Raw genomic sequence first — 7,005 nt, forward strand, 5'->3', positions numbered from 1 at the left:
GCTGATGGCAGGGCGACAACCTTTGTTTACTGAAGAGGCTGGTGACATCTTGTGTCCGCAGATGCAAAGGAAAGCAGGCGGTCACCATGGCGTGAGTGCTTAAGGATGTCATGCCCATGCCACCCAGAGCCTGGCACGAGACCAATGTGGAAGGTGATCGTGAGGCTCTTTACGGTTTCCTCAACGTTTCCTTTCTTGGCTCCTCTAAAGTCTTCCTCGGTGTGTAGACCGAGCAGGAGGGAGCTCCAAAGGAAAGCACATCCACGTCCCAGGGATTTCCTACACGCTGAAGTCTCTTAAGGACTCTTAGACTGGAGGAGTGGACTGGCTCTTTGGGACATTCTTGTAGGCCAAGCTGTCCCAGGAAGTAGGCCCACCTTTGAAATTGGTGAGAAAAAACAAACACACGGAAAACATCCCGCGACAACAAAAGTCACCTTCCTGGCAGGTAGGGGCTAAGGGGGATCCTTCCCAGGCATGAAACATCAGGGCACATCGGACACTGATTTGGGGAAAATGCAGGGAGGAAGGAGGGCGGGGATTGGCAGCAGCAAGTGGTGGAATCCCTACTCTCAGCATCGCTTCACACCTTTGCCTGTGTTCTCCAGGGCTTAATGTTACTGCAATCACTCGGGCTCGCCCACGCACACCCCCACCCCACCCCCCGCACATGGTTACATTCAGGACAGCACGCCTGCGCACGCCCCCGCACTTGTACCCACTCTGCCCGTCTCCGTGGACCCGACGGTTGCCCTACCTTCCTTGCTCCCTGATCTTCCTCCTTGCCCTTTTCTGTTGGTATTTCCACTTCCCAGTTGGGCACTAAAACATCGGCAAACAGGCCTCTCTCTGGACACGGTTCAGCCCCTTGCCTGAGTGGCTGAGACTTAGCCTTGGCTGATGGCTCTTCCCTCAGGAAGCCCCAGGAGGCTTCGGCTGGTTCCATCTGCCCACTTGGGACACAGTGCCCTGGAGATGGCCTTCATGCTTCACCACCATTATGGTTCTTTCTTTTGATTTCAGTTTGCCCTCAGCTTTCGGCTCCTGCCTTCCACTCACTGCCTTACTTTCAGTTCTTCCCTCTGGACAAAAGGCAGGGTTGGGTGCGTGCCTGGGAAGCTCAACCCGGCCAATACATGTACTTTTCCTGTGGAAGGGAAAATGCCCCCCGTGGACTGGGAGAGTAAGGGGCATTCCCTCACAGCCATCCCTTAATTGCCATCGGGGATTACCTCACCCCTCTCGTGTGCCTTACCTCCCCCTATTAACCTAGAGTTCCCAGGCTTCTACCTAACCTTTCCGTGCCTTGAATACATCCCGGGGCTCTTTGGCCCTTTGCAGTGTACCCATGATATACTCAGGATGTCAGAAGGTGGCACTGCCTCTCCTTTTGCCTTCTAAATGCGGGGCAGGCCTACTGCTGAGTCGGAGCCCTTGAGGGCACTCAGGAGGGACCCCCCCACCCCCGCCACCCTGCCCAGGTCAAGGGGCTGCCTGGTGGCCTGTCCTTTGTTCTCCCGGCAGCTTGTGTCTCCCTGTCACTCCCTGGGCACGTTGCGAAAGATACACAGTGAATCGCCCATGCACTGGATCCACGGCAACGCTGGAGGTTGTCGTGGCGATGGTGGTGGAGGTGGTGGTGATGGTGACGGTGGTGGTGGTGGTGGTCAGTTACTGCTTCCCTCTATTCCCTTCACTGTCTATTCTGAGCTGGTCTAGTGTCCTCAGCATCCTCCCCGCACGTCTGCTCTTTGGTTAAGGGGGAGGCACAGGAGTAGGAGAAGGCAGTCGTGTGGTTCAGTTTGAACTCTGGCCCTTCCTCCTCGACATCTTTTCCCTTCTCCAGTGGTGGAGGTCATTGTCATCCTCCGGGAACACCCACAAAACTAAACATCAACAAAACCAAAGACGATCCAGGAGTTACTTCGCAATGAAACAGCATGACGAACTCAAGGCTTGCAACATTATCTCTTGACGTTCCATTCTGTGCAGTTGTTCTCCTTATGGAAGCCCTTCAAGTCCAATCGTGAGCCAGTAGGAGCCTCCTCAGGTTGCTCCCTGCTTGCCGATGGTTCCCAATCCAATGGCGTGATCGCAACAGAATAGATTTCACTGTATATTTACCAGCGGTCGCGTCCCTGTCCACAAGCCCAGGCAGGTTGGTGCTGGCCGCCGCTCACAAGACCAGGCACTCAAGCACCCACACCCGGATACCCTCGGCAACACATGCCCACGCACAAGCAAGCACCTTAGACAGGCGTGAGAGCACGGGCTCATGTACACACACACACAGTGACACACACACACACACCCCCTACCTTCCTACCCCGCCACACACAGCACATCCTCACACAACCACAAACATCCTGACACACGCTGTCACCTGTGCTTTCCTATATACCCTCGCACCGGTCTCCCCCCACCCCACCCCCACCCCCTGCCCGCAGCAAGTACTCTGAGAATGGCTGAAACACGCATTCCCGGGGTGGGGGGGGGCTCTCAAAAAGGACACGCAGCCATTCTGTGTTCCACGAGATAGTCGTCTGTCAGCAGGTGGGCCCAAGCTGCCAGTGTAAACCTGAAGCCTCCCTTGTTTAGCCAGATAAATGGGGTCTCCAAGTGGGAGCAGAGTCTGTGCCCATCCTCCAGACCACCACTGCCCTGTGTGGGGCTCTGTGACTGGCGATGTCTGTTGGCCTTGCAAGGTTCCTGTGTGAGGGCAAGGCCAGCCTGCCCAGAGTCAGTCCTTGACACCCCATGTTGGGGGCGCCTCCAGGTTGGGCCAGCCACTTCTGGCTGCACTGTTGGGCCAGCCCGAGGTGGTGGCCTCAAGCTGAAGCTCCAGGCCTTGAAAGGGAAGCGGGAGTCCTGCAGCAATGTGACTTGCAAGCCAGCGTGCTTTTCGACACCAGCGTGGTGGCCGCCGCCTGGTCCAGGAGAAATCCTGTGATCTAGACCCTCAGGCAATGTCACCCAGCCAGGTCGCTTGGTGTAGCCTTTGCCTTTTACTTCTCCCAAGAGCAGGAGTCAAGACAAAGGGGGTTGGAGGAAAGGAAGTGGAAAGGACTGCAGGAAAGGAAGTGGAAAGGACTGCAGGGTGTCCAGCCTCGTGGCCACTGGTCCTTTTGTCCTGTGCATCTGGTGGTCCACGTGGGTGCCGGTGGCTGGCTGCTTTCTTTCCCTTTCTCTCCTCCTTCATAGGACTGTCTGTGTTGGTTTGGTTTTGCTTTTGATTTTACCTAACAAGGAGAGGAAGTCGAAGGCCTGATGGGGTGGTGGGGGCGGGATTAGGCGCTTAGTTGGCATTGATGGAGCCATACTGCCACCAAGCGGAGATGGTTTCGGTCAAAGCCAGTTACCAGGTCTCAAGGGATGGAGACAGCCACAGGGCTGGAAGCAACTGGCTCAGTGGGGGCGGCGCGGGGTGGGGCTGGGGTGGGTGTGTTGTCCTGAGGGTGCACATGGGCAATGGGCTCCGGGCCGTGCCTTCATGTGTGCTCTCCGCGGGAGACTGGACCCTGCTTCTGCAGCTGGACAAGGCCCTCAGTAAGCCCAGGGGCAGCACGAGATGGCCGCCCCTGGGAGTGTCCGGTGCAAATGGCCCCGGCCTCAGAACCTCTAAGACCCTCAGCTCCCGGTGAGCAAGGGGGCCACGTGACCCCAGCGCGGCCGCAGGCAGGGCACACCGGCACTCCCCAGCAGGGACACCGAAGGAAAAGTTGCAGAATTCCTCTGGGCCCACCCCCAAAATGGCTGACGGGAGAAGCTCTGCTCCCTGGGCTGGACAGTCTGGGAGCTGCCTGCTGTGTCCGGGGCTCCCAGAGCTCCTGCTTTTCCCCCACAGGGTCGCACTGGCAGGCACGGCGCCCACTGAGGCCTCTGAAACCCCGTGGAGTCGACCTCCTGCGCCTTGGGCAGAACGCATCCGGACCAGCACAGGCTCGCTCTTCCCTGCGCAGGGAAGAAGACACAGCTCGGCTGCCTGGGCTTTTCACATAACGCATTCCGCTGGGTGGCACTGTGGCTCCAGAAATGGCAGTCACCCCTTTCCCTGCCCCCACCGAGCCTTCCTCGCCTGCCTTTAGCTTCCAAACAGTGGATGTTGTGCAGTGGTGGCTGGGAAACAATCAGATCGCCTTCCTCCTCCTCCTCCTCCTCCTCCTCCTCCTCTTCCTCCTCCGCCTCCTCCTAATTCTCGCCATCATCATCATCATTATCATCATCATTAACAGCAGCAGCAGCAGCAGCAGTAGCAGCAGTAGCAGTAGCAGCAGTAGCAGCAGCAGCAGCAGCAGCAGCAGCAGCAGCAGCAGCAGCAGCAGCAGCAGCAGCAGCCACTGAGACACCAATATCCCATTACCCTCATCCCCATCCATGGCCCAGCTCACAGATCACCCATCTTACCTTCAGCTGGGCTCTTCGCCAACGTGGCCACTTTCCACCAAACCCGAAGTGTAGCTAGGCAGTTCTTGATTCCCTTGATGCCCTGGTTCACAGTGCTCGCCGCTGCCGATGACCGTGCAGAGATCCCACCAGTGAGCTTGCAGTTTCTCCTTTGTATCTTCTGACTCCTCCTGGCCTGTGGCTTGGCTGCACTGCATCTTTTCCTAGGGAGTAACCTCTGTTTTGCTCAAGTTGAGTGCTTCACTGGGACAAAGATCCGGTGGGTCAGTGGCAGGCAGATTCCGGGGAGGTTCTGAAGGTTGTGAACCCTTCTTTACTTGAATCGCAAAGGTCCGGAAGAGACCACCACGCTGCATCCCTGCGTGGAACCCCCGAGCATCCTTTGTGCGCAGGGCTTGGACCTTTGGGGATGGCATGGGTCGCACCGGTGGGTCTACTTGGGGAAGGCCACTTGGCCTCGCCTACATTTGTCCACAAGTTCGCTACCACCGGGGTCTTTCTTCCCGCAGGCCTCGCTAGCCAGGCTGTCAGGCTTCAGATCTGCACCAGAAGCCCGTCCACATGTCATGCTCAATATTTTCCAGGTGTCCCCGTGAATTTTTATCCTTGGGGAGAGGGTGGAGTTCAGGGAGCAGGGGGAGGGGAAGTGGGGCTTGGGGTTTGGAGGGTCATGTGGAAGAAGGGAGCTTTTGGGCTTGGTTTGCCATGGAGATCTCTCTGCTTCTCAACCTAACCCCCGACGCTAGCCTAGTGTTCTCCCTGGAGGACCCATGAGATTTTGCAGGGGAAATAATGGATCCCCGGTAAACACACACACACAGAGACACAAACTCACACACTCCCTCACGGACACGCACACACGCACATGCACACATCTCAGAAACCACTTCTGAAGAACCACTCAACACCTTAAGGGAATGATGCGTTTCCAGGCAGACCCTCAAAACGAGGGATCAGGGCCTTTATCCAGAGCCGACTGGGATGTGTGGAGAGAAGAAAAAGGTACAATGTAAAAGCTGAGAGGAACCTTTTATCCGGGGACCATACTGAGGACTACAGACACGGCGACAGCCACTCACAGAGCGCTGTGGAAAGGTTCTGAAGAAGTAAGGGAGGAAGGAGCCAGGCTATTTAGGAGTTTTCATTGTATAAAAGAGGAAAAAAATAGAAATATGTTGGGGAATATCAAAAGATTGCTGATAATCACAAAGACAAAAAAACTAAACAATGAAATAAACAGAGCACCACCACCACCAGCACTGCCACCACCACCACCACCAACAACAACAGAACCTCACCCAGACATCTCAAGTCAGAGAGTTGAGCGCTTTTCTAAGTATGGGAAGATGCAAGAGCCTGGGTCCATTGAAATCATTCCTAGATGTGCATCTGAACTTTGCAGGGCTGGTATCCTGCTTTTCTCCATCCTGCATGGCCCTCGGGGCCCACCCTTCGGGGCAGCTGCAGTGTCTGAGGGCTGATGGCAAGGCGACGACTTTTGTTTACTGAAGAGGCTGGTGACATTTTGTGTCCGCAGATGCAAAGGAAAGCAGGCGGTCACCATGGCGTGAGTGCTTAAGGATGTCATGCCCATGCCACCCAGAGCCTGGCGCGAGACCAATGTGGAAGGTGATCGTGAGGCTCTTTACGGTTTCCTCAACGTTTCCTTTCTTGGCTCCTCTAAAGTCTTCCTCGGTGTGTAGACCGAGCAGGAGGGAGCTCCAAAGGAAAGCACATCCACGTCCCAGGGATTTCCTACACGCTGAAGTATCTTAAGGACTCTTAGACTGGAGGAGTGGACTGGCTCTTTGGGACATTCTTGTAGGCCAAGCTGTCCCAGGAAGTAGGCCCACCTTTGAAATTGGTGAGAAAAAACAAACACACGGAAAACATCCCGCGACAACAAAAGTCACCTTCCTGGCAGGTAGGGGCTAAGGGGGATCCTTCCCAGGCATGAAACATCAGGGCACACCGGACACTGATTTGGGGAAAATGCAGGGAGGAAGGAGGGCGGGGATTGGCAGCAGCAAGTGGTGGAATCCCTACTCTCAGCATCGCTTCACACCTTTGCCTGTGTTCTCCAGGGCTTAATGTTACTGCAATCACTCGGGCTCGCCCACGCACACCCCCACCCCACCCCCCGCACATGGTTACATTCAGGACAGCACGCCTGCGCACGCCCCCGCACTTGTACCCACTCTGCCCGTCTCCGTGGACCCGACGGTTGCCCTACCTTCCTTGCTCCCTGATCTTCCTCCTTGCCCTTTTCTGTTGGTATTTCCACTTCCCAGTTGGGCACTAAAACATCGGCAAACAGGCCTCTCTCTGGACACGGTTCAGCCCCTTGCCTGAGTGGCTGAGACTTAGCCTTGGCTGATGGCTCTTCCCTCAGGAAGCCCCAGGAGGCTTCGGCTGGTTCCATCTGCCCACTTGGGACACAGTGCCCTGGAGATGGCCTTCATGCTTCACCACCATTATGGTTCTTTCTTTTGATTTCAGTTTGCCCTCAGCTTTCGGCTCCTGCCTTCCACTCACTGCCTTACTTTCAGTTCTTCCCTCTGGACAAAAGGCAGGGTTGGGTGCGTGCCTGGGAAGCTCAAC

The sequence above is a fragment of the Balaenoptera physalus genome (genome assembly GCF_965194825.1).
Source record: "Balaenoptera physalus genome assembly, chromosome: X".
NCBI lineage: Eukaryota > Metazoa > Chordata > Mammalia > Artiodactyla > Balaenopteridae > Balaenoptera > Balaenoptera physalus.